This window comes from Rhinopithecus roxellana, chromosome 15, assembly GCF_007565055.1.
Source record: "Rhinopithecus roxellana isolate Shanxi Qingling chromosome 15, ASM756505v1, whole genome shotgun sequence".
NCBI classification, from domain to species: Eukaryota; Metazoa; Chordata; class Mammalia; order Primates; family Cercopithecidae; genus Rhinopithecus; species Rhinopithecus roxellana.
This window is the reverse complement of record NC_044563.1, coordinates 23,962,559-23,980,086: the sequence shown is the minus strand read 5'-3', so window position 1 is coordinate 23,980,086 and position 17,528 is coordinate 23,962,559.

Genomic DNA, 17,528 nt, shown 5'->3' with positions numbered 1-17,528 from the left:
GGACAGACTTCCTAGAGTCTTATATTTAAGGACGCTGAATATATAAGGCATAGTTTACTGGGACATGGAACACAGCCAAATTATATTTCTTAAATTTAAGAGTAAATGTAGTATACATAGAAGGCAATACATATGTAAGCATATGATTAGAGAGAGATTCATGCTCCACAACTGATACTGACTAAAAACTGGTCAGGGAAAGATGTTTTAGAAGGATTCATTGAGATGATCTGAGTTTTGAAAGATGAAGAAGAAATTGAGTAGAAAAAAGTAGGAAGGAAGGTGTTTCATGTTAAAATTGAGAAGGGAACAAGGTCAAAGTAATAGTTTGAAAGCAAATATTGGTAAGTATATCTGTGTGTGTGTGTGTGTGTGACTAACAGAAAGAGAGACAGATCTATAGAGACAGAGTAAGAGAGGGGGGAAGAGAGAGAATCCTGTGGAGATAAATTAAGTGGCTCTTAGATGCAATAAACATGAGTAGGCCAAGGGAATATTTTTAAATGTGTTTGTTTGCTTCTCAAAGTCAGAAATCAGAAACAGTTTTATTAAGTAAAATGCATTTGGAATTTATCATAATTATCCTGCAAAAGACACTAACTATAAATACAACTTAAAAGCCCAATGAGCTTCTTGTCAAAAAGTATGATCATGGGACTCGTGGGATGCTTATTTATTGCACTTATCAACTTCTTCCTATTTATTATATAAAATCCAAATGATACAGCATCTTAGAAGTAAAAATAGCATTTAGAGGTCAGCTGAGAATGCAGAACACCTGGCTGTTTCTTCAAGTAAATATGTATGCAGCACCTGTGCCAGGCTCTTAAAAATGATCCATGCAGGGCATTAAGAATAGTAAGACTCAGATCTTGTCCTCAAAGGACTTTCTTCCTGATCCAGAAGCTACTACTTACTTCACATGTCTAGGACTTCATTATAGAAACTTTTACCTTGTCTAGAGCTATATTTTTAGGCCATGTATTTAGATACATGTATCAGATTTTTGTTTCTTTCAAAATATGTAAAAATAGTCAACAATTTAACACAGATACTTGATATGCCTGCTATGATGTCGGATGAGTAAAGAGAGCAAGGTAATTTGATGGTTTTCTCCCATTGCACATTCTTTCCTGTCTTAGACTTTTCATGTGAGAGTGTATACCTCTTATGGAAACCCCTATTTTTCATCTATTACAAACAAAAACAAAACAAAACAAAACATTAAACCAGGTAAGATACTCAAAGCAAATTCTTATGTGATACTTAATTTGCTTTCATTTTATCTTAAAACAATGCAAGAGAAAACAATATCACTACTATTTTAATTGGTTGAAATGGCAGATTTGAGAAAAAGGGAAAATGTATATATACTATTAGTAACATTTTAAATCTTCTTCTAGAACAGGAAAAAAGAAAGAAAGAAAGAAAGAAAGAAAGAAAGAAAGAAAGAAAGAAAGAAAGAAAGAAAGAAAGAAAGAAAGAAAGAAAGAAAGAAAGAAAGAAAGAAAGAAATGAACAAAACAACTGGCATACATATGTCTCCTAAATAGAGGAAGAAGTATTCAGAATCTCACTCCTCAGCATGGTACAAAGCTAACCACAACCAAATTATTGTATATAAATCCACATGAAGTGGTGTGTGACAGCCTTATTTTGTGAATAGAGCTGGGAAAATCAGCTCAAATTCTCCCGAGACTATTTCAGAGGAGTTAAATTTGAACTGGTTTAAAAATCATGATTTATTTACTTGATACTAAGTTTAGATTAATGGACAGAAAAGGAGGAGCCTAGGGCATCACTAGAATATGGCATTTTTAAAAACAGAATACAAATAAACATGTTGCATAGTCACTTAAGATCAGAGGGCCCAAGAGAGACCCTTGATGGTGTGACTTCTATCGGGAAGACTATGCCCAAATATAACAGCTTGCTTGACACAAAATCACCTACAGTTAGAATTTTGCTCCTTTACTTGGGTGTCTCTCTCTACAAATCACTTAAAATTTAACAAACCAAAGGAGACAGTAGAACTATAACATAAAGGAACATAGGTTCAGCAGAATAAAGCAACAGCCTTCTCATGCATCCCATAAGTATCTTTTCATCAAGAACTACTGAAAAAAGTTTTCATGTGTTACTTTCTTTTTTTTTAATATGCAGACTCTTTCCTTCTGCAGTGAATTATGGGCTGCCCTGTAATAACAATTTAATACTTTTATAAGAATGAGGTTATTTAAAAAGTACAGTTATTCTATGCTGCATGTATTAAACTGACATGTCTACTTTCTTTGACCACAGTTAGTTATGTGTATGTTAGATGAGTTTCAATATTAGCTACATTATTCTTGTCATAAATTGCATTTTACTGAGTACACACACCATCTTCTTAGAGAAAGAGACAATTGTCAAGATTAAATAGCTTTCTTTATCTCTATTATTAGTTTAAAAAGAAAAATGTTTGGCTTTTGCTGAAGGCTCAATATTGAGTCTTTCTTCAGGGCAACCAAGGGAAATTTAACTAGGGGTCCTGATACTGCTTATTATGTAGAATACTATGAGCTAATAAGTTCAACAATGATGAAGCTTCCATAGTTGCAAATGGTAAGGTGGTAGGGGGGAGAAATTGAAAAGCATATAAAATTTCATGTTAAAGAGCCTTTATCCCTCTAGTTACGATAGTATTATATAATGACTATAATTTATTTAATTAGAGTGAACATTTTTCTTTAAAACAATGTTGAGCTTTCAGCCTACCAAAGACAAAGTAGCAAAATATTGAGTAATATAATATATTTTTAAATCAGGAGCCTCAACTCCACATTGCCCCCACAAAAAAAAACCAACCAACCAACCAACCAACCAACCAAACACTCAACATTGACTAAGCATGGCACGGCAATTGAATTGCTTTACAAAAGCAAGTTAAGTTTAAAAAGTCTCAAGATAAACCATCCTGACTAACATGGTAAAACCCCGTCTCTACTAAAAACACAAAAATTAGCTAGGTGTGGTGGTGCATGCCTGTAATCCTAGCTACTTAGGAGGTTGCATCAGGAGAATCGCCTGAACCCAAGAGGTGGAGGTTGCAGTGAGCCAAGATGGCACCACTGCACTCCTAACTGGTGGCCATTGATAAGCTCAGGAGTTTTTACCAGTCGGAAAAATAACTTTCTTGCCCACAACTACAGTATTTCTTGTAAATTTGTCTGGTTCAGTCTTTAGTCTACATATTTATTAAATGTATATAAGAACAATGAAGGAGAAGCATGGGAGAATCAGGGGGAACTGAAGAGAAAGGAGATGCAGGGGAAAGAGCAGGCGAAGAAGGAGAAAAAAAAAGAGTTCCTTCCATTAGAGCCAATTAAAGTTTAATTTATTCTTGCAAAATGATACACTGTTAGCACCATGTGATTTTCAAATTTGCTCACGGTGATGAAGGGCTATGGAATCCATATAAATAATTTAACAGTAACCATACTAGCAAGATATGCTTTGATTATTTGGCTTTTGCTTTTTAAAGAGCTTTCTTTGATTTTATTTTCATTTTGTTTGTGGATAATTGTCAGTGAATGGAAGAAAATTTGAGGAAGAACTTATCACAGTCTTCATACAGAATCTAAACTTCATGTGTCCTATCCTAATTGACTGATGTGAATGACTATGCTATTTTTTGTTCAAATAAATATGTTAAATTTTAAATTAAGGTCTTGTAGAAACTCACAACAGCAATACAAGATTATGGTTATTTTCCTTGCCGAATTTAACTGTCATTAATATTTGACAGCCAGAAATTTTGAAGATTTCTGGGACAGTTAAATTATAGCATGCTCAAAAGGCAAATGTATTTCTGCAATTCTAAGAATTTTATTTCCTCTGTCTTTAATACTATTGCACTGTTATGTTTACAAATTATATTTTGAAAATACATTAAGCATATGTTGACAGGTATCTGCCTAAGTGCACTATTTTGAGCATTTCTTTTCTCTAGAAAAATAAACATGTAATTATGAAGTTTCAGCACTAGAGTCAGGAAAAAGAGCACAAAATTCTAACAAACAGCTGATTCAAAATTTGCATGGTACTTATAGAACCAATTGAATGTATTGAAATGCCTACAGATGGAGTAAATTATAAAGATATTGGGGAAACAAATGTGTTCTCTTTCAACCATCTATATTTTATTAAATGTATTGAAAAGCAAATAGAGAGAAAGTAATGTAAATTAGAGGCATCCCTTTTCATTTGTGGAAACCATCTAGATTTTAGGTGCAAGGCAAGACATATATCAGAAAATCTTGGAGTAAATCCAACAATCCAGTGGCTCATGCCTGTAATCCCAGTACTTTGGGAGGCTGAGGCAGGTGGATCACGAGTTCAGGAGTTTGAGACCAGACTGCCCAACATGGTGAAACCTGGTCTCTACTAAAAATACAAAACTTAGCTGAGCATGCTGGTGGGTGCCTGTAATGCCAGCTATTCAGGAGGCTGAGGCAGGAGAACCGCTTGAACTCGCGAGGCGGAGTTTGCAATGAGCTGAGATAGCACTATTGTACTCCGGCCTGGGTGACAGGGCAAGGCTCCGTCTCAAAATAAAAAATGGAAAACCCAGTGTGTTAGATTGAGTGATAGCTGGGTGGCTTATGGATGGATTCATAAGTTCTAAATTTTCATTTCATAATATATGATAGAATTTTCCCATTTTCAAATTTCATATTTATATTCACTCTATTGTATTTCTTCTGCTTTATCCAAAGTATAATTATATAATGTTTCTATTCATGCAAGTTCTATCTTTGAAGAATATTTTGCTTTAAATTATTAGCTCAAAAAAAGGAGTTTCTGGCAATAACAAGATATTCAGAAGTAAAGAGAGTGAGCCCTGGGTGTAAAACAGTTCAAGTTTGTGTGGTTCTTCTTTTTGAAAGGAAAGCAAGCCTCTGATGAATTCTGGACTTTAATCAAAAGTCACAAAGATCTAGATCTACAGTCATTGCATTTGCAATTTACAATAAATATACCTCATCTGCTTTCAGAATATAAACAATTTTAGTGCACATAAAGCTCCCATTTTGTAGAATAACTTGTGTAGAACTATGTATGTTAGGTAATGCACATATTAAGTAGTTTACTTTGATATTTCACAATATATACATATATCAAAACACCAAGTTTAGCACCATGAATATATACAATTTTTACTTTTCAAATAAATAAAGGGGAATACAAAAAATATCTTTTGTTTCAATGTGTTTTAAATTTTCTCGACAAAAGGGATAATTGAGGCTATAAAAACCGGCTGAGATATAAACTGTAGAACAAAAATTTCAGTAGTAAAACAGCATTGGCCGGGCGCGGTGGCTCAAGCCTGTAATCCCAGCACTTTGGGAGGCCAAGACGGGCTGATCACGAGGTCAGGAGATCGAGACCATCCTGGCGAACACGGTGAAACCCCGTTTCTACTAAAAAATACAAAAAACTAGCCGGGCGAGGTGGCGGGCGCCTGTAATCCTAGCCACTTGGGAGGCTGAGGCAGGAGAATGGTGTGAACCCGGGAGGCGGAGCTTGCAGTGAGCTGAGATCCGGCCACTGCACTCCAGCCTGGGCGACAGAGCGAGACTCCGTCTCAAAAAAAAAAAAAAAAAAAAAACACGTTAAGGTTTAGAGCAGATTAGTTTGTAGTGAGTAGCACTAGTTGCAAAGTGGCTGCAGTTAGAGAAACTAGAGGAAATGAATAAATTCCTAGAAACATACAACCTCTCAAGACTGAATCAGAAAAAAAAAAAAAAAAATGAGACTCCTGAAGAGATCAATTACAAGTGGTTACACTGATTCAGTAATAAAACTCTCCCCACAAAAAGAAAATGTTGAGAACCAGATGGATTTGTAGTTGAATTCTACCAGATTCAGTAATAAAACTCTCCCCACAAAAAGAAAATGTTGAGAACCAGATGGATTCGTAGTTGAATTCTACCAGATGTACAAAGAACTGGTACGAATCCTACTGAAACTCTTCTGAAAAAATCCTAGCTAACTAATTTTACAAATCAGTATCACCCTAATACCAATGATAAAAAAGGACATAACAACAAGAAAAAAGATAACTATAGACTAATATTTCAGATGTACATATATGTCAAAGTCCTTAACAAAGCACTAGCAAGTCAAATCCAACAGCACATCAAAAAGATAATACACTGGGATCACGTGGGATTTATTCTAGAGGTGCAAAGATGGTTTAAGATATGCAAATAGGCCTGGCATGGTGGCTCACGCCTGTAATACCAGCACTTTGGGAGGCCGAGGCGGGCGGATCACAAGATCAGGAGATCGGGACCATCTTGCCTAACACAGTGAAACTCTATCTCTACTAAAAATACAAAAAATTAGCTGGGCGTGGTGGTGGGTGCCTGTGGTCCCAGCTACTTGGGAGGTTGAGGCAGGAGAATGGTGTGAACCCAGGAGGTGGATCTTGCAGTGAGGCAAGATGGTGCCACTGCACCAGCCTGGGCGACAGAGCGAGACTTCGTGTCCAACAAAGAAACAAAAAAGATATGCAAATAAATAAATGTGATTCATCACATAAACCAAATTAAAAACAAAAACCATATGATTATCTAAATAAATGCAGAAAAGGCATCTGAAACAATTCAACATCCTTTCATGATAAAATTCCTCAACAAACTAGGGATAGAAGGAACACACCTCAAATTAATACAAACAGTATAGGACAAATCCATAGGCAATATCATATTGAATGGAGAAAATATATAAATATTTTCCAAAGAATTGGAGCAAGACAAAGATGCCCATTCTTACCACTCCTATTCAACATAGTACTAAAAGTCCTAACCAGAGCAATCAGGCAAGAAAAGAAATGAAAGACGTCCAAATTGGAAAACAGGAAGTCAAATTATCTCTATTTGCTGATGATATAATCTTATATCTCGAAAAATCTAAAGACTCTTCCAGAAGACTCCTAGCCTTAATAAATAAATTTAGTAAAGTTTCAGGGTACAAATATCAGTAGCATTTCTGTACATCAATAAAAATCAAGCTGAAAACCAAATCAAGAAGTCAATCTCATTTACAATAGCCACACACAAAAAAAATAAAATACCTATGAATTTATATAACCGGTGAGGAAAAAGATCTCTGAAAGAAAATCTACAAAACAGTGATGAAATAAATTGTAGACAACACAAATGGAAAAATATTCCATGCTCATGGATCAGAAGAATCAATATTGTTAAAATGACCATACTGACCAAACCAATCTATATATTCAATGCAATTTCTATCAAAATGTCAACATTATTTTTCACAGACTGAGAGAAAACAATCCTAAAAAATTTTAAGGAGGAACAAAAGAACACAAATGTTCAAAGCAATCCTAAGTGAAAAGAATAAAACTGGAGATATTGCATTATCTAGCTTCAAATTACACTAGAAGGGTATAGTAACCAAAACAGCATGGTACTGGTATAAAAATAGACACATAAATCGATGGAACAGAACAGAGAATCCAGAAAAAAAGTCACACACCTATAGCCAACTAGTCTTTGAAAAAGTTGACAAAAACATACACTGGGGAAAGGACGCTCTATTTAGTAAATACTTCTGAGAAAAGTGGATTGCCATATTCAGAAGGATGAAAATGGACCCCTATCATTACAATATACAGAAACTAACTCAAGATGGATCAAAGACTTAAAGGTAAGACCTCAAACTGTAAAAATCCTAGAAGAAAACCTAGGAAAAACTCCCCTGGACATTGACTTAGGCAAAAGTTCATATCTAAGACCTGAAAAATAAATGCAACAGTAGCAAAAATAGATAGATGAGATTTAGTTAAACTAAAAACCTTCTGCAGAGTCAAAAAATAATAAACAGAGTAAACAGACAACCAGAATGAGAGAAACTATTTGCCAACTATGCATCCAACAAAGAATTAATATCTAGACTCTATACATAACTCAAACAACTTATTGAGGAAAAATAAAACAACTCTTTTAAAAAGTGGGCAAAGGACATGAACATTTTTCAAAAGAAGACATACAAGCAACCAACAAACATAAGTAAAAATGCTGAACATTACTAATCATCCAAAAATGCAAATTACAATACAATGAGATACCATCTTATGCCAGTTAGAATGTGCAAAAAGGCAAAAAATAACAGATGTTGGTGAGGATGTGGAGAAAAGGTAACATACACTGTTGGTAGGAATGTAAATTAATAAATCTCTATAGGAAATAGTATAGAGATTTCTGGAAGAACTAGAAGTAAAACCACCATTCAGTACAGGTATCCCCCTGTTGAGTAATACCCGAAAGAAAAGAAATCATTATATCAAAAATATATTTGAAATAATATGTTTATCACAGCACTATTCTCAATAGCAAAGTTTTGGAGTCAACCTAAGTGTCCCTCAATGGATGGTTGGATAAAAAAAGTCATATATTGCATTAGTCCATTTTCATACTGCTATGAAGAAATACTTGAGACTGGGTAATTTATAAAGAAAAAGAGGTTTAAGGGACTCACATTTCCACATGGCTGGGGAGTTCTCACTATCATGGTGGAAGGTAAAGGAGAAGCAAAGGTACATCTTACATGGCAACAGGCAAGAGAGCATATACAGAGAAACTGCCTTTTATAAAACCATCAGATCTCATGGACACTTATTCCCTATCATGAGAACAGCATGATAAAATCTGCCCCTATGATTCAATTACCTCCCACTGGGTCCTTCCCACTACACATGGGGATTATGGGAGCTACTATTCAAGATGAGATTTGGATGGGGACAAAGCAAAACAATCTCTCTCTCTCTCTCTCTCTCTCTCTCTCTCTCTCTCTCTCTTGCTCTCTCTCTCTCTCTCTCTCTCTCACACACACACACATACACAGTGGAATACTACTTAGCCATAAAGAGTGAATAAAATGACATCCTTTGCGGCAACGTGGATGAAACTGGAGGCCATTATCTTAAGTGAAACAACTCAGAAAGTCAAATATCAATGTTCTCACTTATCATGGGATTAAATAAGTACACATGGATAGAGTGTGGAATGATAGGCACTGGAGACCTGGAAGGACTAGAGAGTGGGAGGGGGTAAAGAATGAGAAAATACTTAATGGGTACAATATATATTATAAGGTGATGGCTACACTAAAAGCCCAGATTTCACCACTATTCCATATATTTATGTAAAAAAACTGCACTTGTACCTCTTAAATCTATAAAAAAAATTTAAAAGAAACTGCCCATATAAATTATATTTTAAGATTTAAGAATATTGCTTCAGTTGTACTTTTTTTTTAGTGTAAGAAATCAGAGGTTTTCTGGAGAAAAAGTAGATCTGCCTAGAAAAATGTATACATACAAATCCTTGAAATTGCAAAAAAAAAAAAAAAAAAAAAACCTCAAAGGATTCATGCCACCCTTTGCCCTCTGACTTTCCTCCCAGAGATAGATATTAGGAACCTTTTCATCCTACCTTAGTGCACCATGCACCATCTCTAAGCAACAAGAGTCTGTTTAATACCTGGAGCTGATTGGAGGAAATACATACAGTAAGTAACTGTCCCAGTGGGAAGAAAAGTTTCTGTCATAATGGTAAAATGATCAATTCATCAAGAAAACAATCTAAAAATATTTGTCCCACAAGAAAGTATTTCAGAAAACATTTTGAAAAAATTGACAGTACTAAGTTATTAATGCATAGTTGGGGATATTTATCTTCCTCTTTTGGTAATCAATAAAACAAGAAGATGAAAAATACATAAGAATACAGAAATTTTTTCATATGTTTTTTGGCCACATAAGTGTCTTTTTTTGAGAAGTGTCTGTTTCATCACCCACTTTTTTGATGAGGTTGTTTGTTTTTCTTGTAAATTTGTTTAAGTTCCTTGTAAATTCTGGATATTAGCCCTTTGTCAGATGGACAGATTGCAAAATTTTTCTCCCATTCTGTAGGGTGCCTGTTCACCCTGATGATGGTTTCTTTTGCTGTGCAGAAGCTCTTTAGTTTACTTAGATCCCATTTGTCAATTTTGGCTTTTGTTGCAATTGCTTTTGGTGTTTTAAGTCATGAAGTCTTTGCCCATGCCTATGTCCTGAATGGTATTGCCTAGGTTTTCTTCTAGAGTTTTTGTGGTTTTAGGTCTTCCATTTAAATCTTTAATCCATCTTGAGCTAATTTTTGTATAAGTTGTAAGGGAGGAGTCCAGTTTCAGTTTTCTGCATATGGCTATCCAGTTTTCCCAACACCATTTATTAAATGTGGAATCCTGTCCCCATTGCTTATTTTTGTCATGTTTGTCAAAGATCAGGTAGTTCTAGGTGTTATTTCTGAGGCCTCTGTTCTATTCCATTGGTCTATATATCTTTTTTGGTACCAGTACCATGCTGTTTTCCTTGCATTGTAGTATAGTTTGAGATCAGGTAGCATGATGCCTCCATCTTTCTTTTTGCTTAGGATTGTCTTGGCTATACGGGTTCTTTTTTGGATCCACACAAAACTTTTTTTTTTTTTTTTTCTTGAGATGGGGTCTCGCTCTGTCACCCAGGCTGGAGTGCAGTGGTACGATCTCGGCTCACTGGAACCTCCTCCTCTTGGGATCAAGCGATTCTCCTGTCTCAGCCTCCTGAGTAGCTGGGACTACAGGCACCCACCACCACACCTGGCTAATTTTTGTATTTTTAGTAGAGACAGGGTTTCACCATTTGGCCAGGCTGGTCTCAAACTCCTGACCTTGTGATCCACCCACCCTGGAGTCCCAAAGTGCAGGGGTTATGGCGTGAGCCACCACACCCAGCCACCTATATAAAACTTAAAGTAGTTTTTACTAATTCTGTGAGGAAAGTCAATGGTAGCTTGATGGGAATAACATTGAATACATGAATTACTTTGGGCAGTAGGCCATTTTCATAATATTGATTCTTCCTATCCATCAGCATGGAATATTTTTCCATTTGTTTGTGTCCTCTCTTATTTCCTTGAGCAGTGGTTTGTAGTTCTCCTTGAAGAGGTCCTTCAAATCCCTTGTAAGTTGTACTCTTAGGTATTTTATTCTCTTTGTAGCAATTGTGAATGGGAGTTCACTCATGATTTGGCTATTTGTCTATTATTGGTGTACAGGAATGCTTGTGATTTTTGCACATTGATTTTGTATCCTGAGACTTTGCTGAACCTGCTTATCAGCTTAAGAAGTTTTTGGGCTGAGATGATGGCATTTTCTAAATATACAATCATGTCATCTGCAAAAAGAGATAATTTGACTTCCTATCTTTCTATTTCTATTTCTTTCTCTTGCTTGAATGCCCTGGCCAGAACTTCCAATACTATGTTGAATAGGGGTGGTGAGAGAGGTCATCCTTGTCTTGTGCCAGTTTTCAAATGGAATGTTTCCAGCTTTTGTCCATTCAGTCTGATATTGGTTGTGGGTTTGTCATAAATACCTCTTATTATTTTGTCAAATATTCCAGACATACATAGTTTATTGAGTGTTTTCAGCATGAAGGGGTGTCGAATTTTATCAAAGGCCATTTCTGCATCCATTGAGATAATCATGTGGTTTTTGTCATTGGTTCTGTTTATGTGATAAATTACGTTTATTGATTTGTGTATGGTGAACCAGCCTTGCATCCCAGGGATGAAGCCAACTTGATCATGATGGTTAAGTTTTTGATGTGCTTCTGGATTTGTTTTGCCAGTATTTTATTGATGATTTTCACATCAGTGTTCATGAGGGACATTGGCCTGAAATTTTCTTTTTTGGTTGTGTCTCTGCCAGGTTTTGGTATCAAGATGATGCTGGCCCCATAAAATGAGTTAGGGATGAGTCCCTCTTTTTCTATTGTGTATAATAGTTTTACAAGGAATGGTACCAGCCCCTCTTTATACCTCTAGTCGAGTTTGGCCATGAATCCTTCTGGTCCTGGACTTTTTTTAGTTGGTAGGCTATTAATTACTGCCTACATTTCAGAGCTTGTTACTGGTCTATTTAGGGTTTTGATTGCTTCCTGGTTTAGTCTTGGGAGGATATATGTATACAGGAATGTATCCATTTCTCCCAGATTCCTTGGTTTATTTGCATAGAGGTATTTACAGTATTCTCTGATGGTGGTTTGTGTTTCTGTTGGATCAGTGGTGATCTCCCCTTTATCATTTTTTATTGTGTCTATTTGATTCTTCTCTGTTTTCTTCTTTATTAGTCTGGGTAGTGGTCTATCTATTTTGTTGATCTTTTCAAAAAAAAAAAAGATCTCCTAGACCCACTGATTTTTTGAAGGGATTTTCATGTCTCTATTGCCTTCAGTTCTTCTCTGATCTTGGTTATTTCTTGTCTTCTGCTAGCTTTTGAATTTGTTTGTTCTTGCTTCTCTAGTTCTTTTAATTATCATATTAGGGTGTCTATTTTAGACCTTTCCTCCTCTCTCCTGGGCATTTAATGCTATAAATTTCCCCTCTAAACATTGCTTTAGCTGTGTCCCAGTGATACTGGTACATTGTGTCTTTGCTCTCATTGGTTGCAAAGAACTTATTTATTTCTGCCTTAATTTTGTTATTTACCCAGTAGTCATTCAGGAGCAGGTTGTTCAGTTTCCATGTAGTTGTGTTTTAGTGAGTTCCTTAATCCTGAGCTCTAATTTGATTGCACTGTGGTCTGAGAGACTGTTTGTTATGATTTCCATTATTTTCCATTTACCAAGGAGTGTTTTACTTCCAAGTATGGGGTCGATTTTAGAATAAGTGCTATGTGGTGCTGAGAAGAATGCATATTCTGTTGATTTAGGGTGGAGAGTTCTGTAGATGTGTATTAGGCCTGCTTGTTCCAGAGCTGAATTCAAGTCCTGAATATCCTTGTTAATTTTCTGTCTAGTTGATCTGTGTAATATTGACAGTGGAGTGTTAAAGTCTCCCACTATGATTATGTGGGAGTCTTAAGTCTTTTTGTAGGTCTCTAAGAACTTACTTTATGAATCTGGGTGCTCCTGTATTGAGTGCATATATATTTAGGATAGTTAGCTCTTCTTGTTGCGTTGATCATTTACCATTATGTAATGCCCTTCTTTGTCTTTTTTGTGCTTTGTTGATTTAAAGTCTGTTTTATCAGAGTCTAGGATTGCAACCACTGCTTTTTTGTGCTTTCCATGTGCTTGGTAAGTCTTCCTCTATCCCTTAATTTTGAGCCTATGTGTGTCTTTGCACATGAGATGGGTCTCCTGAATACAGCACACCGATGGGTCTTGACTCTTTATCCAATTTGCCAGTCTGTGTCTTTTAATTGGAGCATTTAGCTCATTTATGTTTAAGGTTAATATTGTTTGTTAAGTGTGAATTTGATCCTGCCATTATGATGCTAACTGATTACTTTGCCCATTGATTGATGCAGTTTATTCACAGTGTTGATAGTCTTTATATTTTGGTTTGTTTTTGCAGTGACTTGTACCAATTTTCCTTTCCATATTTAGTCCTTCCTTCAGGAACTCTTGTAAGGCAGGCCTGGTGGTGACAAAATCTCTCAGCATTTGCTTGTCTGGAAAACATTTTCTTTCTCTTTTGCCTATGAAGCTTAGTTTGGCTGGATATGAAATTATTGGTTGAAAATTCATTTCACAAGAATGTTGACTATTGGCCCCCCACTCTCTTCTGGCTTGTAGGGTTTCTGAAGAGATATCCACTGTGAGTCTGATAGACTTCCCTTTGTGATTAACCCAACCTTTCTCTCTGGCTGCCCTTAACATTTTTTCCTTCATTTCACTCTTGGTGAATATGATGATTATGTGTCTCAGGGTTGCTATTTTCAAGGAGTATCTTTGTGGTGTTCTTTCTAATTTCTGAATTTCAATGATGGCCTTTATTGCTAGGTTGCAGAAGTTCTCCTGGATAATACCCTGAAGTGTGTTTTCCAACTTAGTTCCATTCTCCCTGTCGCTTTCATGTAACCAATCAATTGTAGGTTTGGTCTTTTCATATAGTCCCATATTTCTTAGAGGCTTTTTTCATTCCCTTTCATTCTTTTTTCTCTAATCTTGTCTTCATGCTTTATTTCGTTAAGTTGATCTTTGATCTCTGATATCCTTTCTTCTGCTTGATTGATTCGGCTATTGATACTTGTGTATGCTTCACCAAGTTCCTGTGCTGTGTTTTTCACTTCCATCAGGTCATTTATGTTCTTCTCTAAACTGGTTATTCTAGTTATCAATTTGTCTAATCTTTTATTAAGTTTCTTAGCTTCTTTGCATTGGGATAGAACATGCTCCTTTAGCTTGGAGGAGTTTGTTATTACTCACCTTCTGAAGCCTACTTCTCTCAATTTGGCAAACTCATTCTCTGTCCAGTTTTGTTTCCTTGCTGGTGAGGAGTTGTGATCCTTTGGAGGAGAAAAGGCATTCTGGTTTTTTGAATTTTCAGGCTTTTGGGTCTAATTTTTCTTCATCTTCATGAATTTATCTACCTTTGGTCTTTGCTATTGCTGACCTTCAGATGGAATTTTTGGGTGGTCATACGTTTTGTTGATGTTGATGTTATTCCTTTATATTTGTTAGTTTTCCTTCTAACAGTCAGGACCCTCTTCTGTGGGTCTGCTAGAGTTTGCTGGGGATCCACTGCAGATCTTGTTTGCCTAGGTATCACCAGCAGAGGCTGCAGAACAGCAAAGATTGCTGCCTGCTCCTTCCTCTGGAAGATTTGTTCCAGAGGGGCACCTGCCAGATGCCAGTGGGAGCTCTCCTGTATGAGGTGTCTGTCCACCCCTGCTGGAAGGTGTCTCCCAGTCAGGAGGCATGGGCGTCAGGGTCCCACTTGAGGAGGCAGCCTGTCCCTTAGTAGAGCTCAAGCCCAGTGCTGGGAGATCTGCTGCCCTCTTCAGAGTCAGCAGGTAGGAATGTTTAAGTCTGCTGAAGCTGCACACACAGGTGCCCCTTCCCCCAGGTGCTCTGTCCCATGAGCTGGGAATTTCATCTATAAGCCCCTGACTGGGGCTGCAGCCTTTCTTTCAGAATGTCCTCAGAGGGTGGTGTCACTGGCAGCCAAGGAAGGCCCTGCGGGGCTTGTTCCCTGCCTCTACTCCAGAGCCAGAGTCCATGTTGTCACTGGCGCTGGAGGCGGGAGGCACGGGGGTGGCCCGCGCCCCGCGGGCTGCGGTCACCAGGCTACACATTCACCTCAGCTTGGTCTTGTATTCCCGCTTCTCCCGAGGATTCGGAGGGGCGGGACGGCCAGCACAGGAACCCGTTTACTTGGCAGGAAGTGAGACTGAATTCAGCAGGAAAAACTCTCAGATGTTTCTGAGTTGCAGGCAGATGGCCTGTGGCAGGCGGATGTCTCTCCCCTGATTACAAAGTGTTTGCAAAAACAATGTTTTAGAAATGGCATTTGAAATGTTAATTTGATTAAAGAGTCATGGTGATTGGCATGAGGCAGACACTAAAGAGAGTGATGAAAGTGGATAGCAGGAGTGAACAGCACCCAGAAATGTACACTCTTGCACTTTTGAGGCCATAATGACACTTGCCAAATCCATAACATAGGTCCCTTTCCTCAAGTGAGACTCAGCACGTGAAAATAACTGAATGAAAATGCATCAATAATTAATTCAGAATGGCCGGGACTGGATGGTAGGAGTTATTATGTTTTGTATATTTTCTATATAGATTTCCTACAAGAATGAAGCATTTGTTGGTCTTTATTTTGAAAAATAAAATTTGAAAAAATAAATCTCGTTGAAAAAATTCAAATTGTTATTTGGAGAAAATATACCTAATCTCCTTTTTGAAGCTTTATTCTAAAAAGAAGCAGTTTTTGTCCTGGTGTGGTGGCTTGTGTCTGTAATCCTAACTCTTTGGGAGGCCAAGACAGAAGATTGGTTGAGCCCTGGATTACGAGACCAGTCTGGGCAACATAGTGAAAAGCCATCTCAATTTTTAAAAATGTAAAAATTAAAAGAATTAAAAAGAAGCAGTTTTTTAACTAATTTCTTTTCTAACTTTTAATGAGTGCAATTTAAATTTAAAATGTAAATACAGAGGAGATTTAATGTCTTTGATAGTCCAGCCTAGTGAAATATATGAATAGTTTTCAAACAAAATACCAGGCCCTTGGGTAACACTACAATTCACAACAGATATTAGACGTGTAAATGAACTCACTTGTGAATTGCATGTTGTTTCGGAGAAAAAAAAATGGCAGTATGCTTTTTTTTAAAAACAGAACTTTGGAGACCTCCATTTCCAAGAAGAAAATTTGATTCTCATTTATATTTCATATAATATTGTCTATCCTCTCTCTAAATTCAAATAAAAATTCTAGACACCATATAATAAAGACACATAAGAAAACTCTTAAAGGCAGAGAAAGAAACTCAAGACTTCAGCACACAGGAAATGACAAGGATTTGAGTTCCCTCTGTTTTGTTGCTGTTGCCTTATCTAAGGCTGGAAAAACTGAAAACTTAGAAATACCACTGATTCAAAGCATTCAGTCAAGCTCCCCCAAAAGCCTGCTCTATTTGGCGAAAGGACCAGGAAAGGTACAAGCTTACAAGACAAAATAAAATTTAAACAATACTGCTCTACACCAGTCAAACACCACAGAAATATACACAAATCTGGTGTCACCCCTTTCCCAGTAAAAGTCAAGTGGGAAAATAGGACTCTCATTTCCACTAGATTTTAACCAGATGAACTTCTGCTCTCACCTGGAAATAATCAGATAGTATACCTTTTCCCTCATCAGAGTGACATCAGAGGAAGTCCACTAAAATGGAAGACGAAAACAAAATCCAGAGTTCTATAATAACCTAAAAGTCCATGTTTCAAGTGAAAATCACCAAGTCAAAATTACCAGAGCCAGGAGGACCAGAATTCAGCCGTGCTGGCAGCATGATCTTAGTCTTTCAGCTTCTAGAACTGTGAAAAAATAAACCTCTGTTGTTAAAGCCACCTAGTCTATGACATTTTTTAAGACAGCATGAGCTGACTAATATAACCTGATACTAAAACGAGATAGACAAAGTATAACAAAAAAGGAAAGAAAAGTAAAATAGATCAATTTTTCTTGTAAATATAGATGCTAAAATTCTTAATCAAATATTAGAATACTAAATTCAGCAATACATAAACCTACATATACAATATGACCAACAGGAACTAATTTCAAGTTTGCAAGTCTTAATATTTAAAAACTAAGTAATATTACTCCCCATAAGTTTAATAAGAAAAAAAATAATGTGGTATTATCAATTAGTGCTGCAAATAATTTCACAAAATTCAACACCTTTTCACAACAAACACTCTAAGAAAACCAGGATACAGTGAATCTCTTCAGCCTGACATAAAACTTCAGCCTGATATAAAATATAAAATCTGCAGCTAACACAACAGTTAATTGTGGAAGAGTAAATGCCTTCAGCCTGAGATCAGGAACAAGGCAGAAATATTCCTTATCACTATTGCTATTCAGCATAGTACTGCCAGTTCTAACCAGTGCAATAAAGAAAGCAATAAAATTCATAGA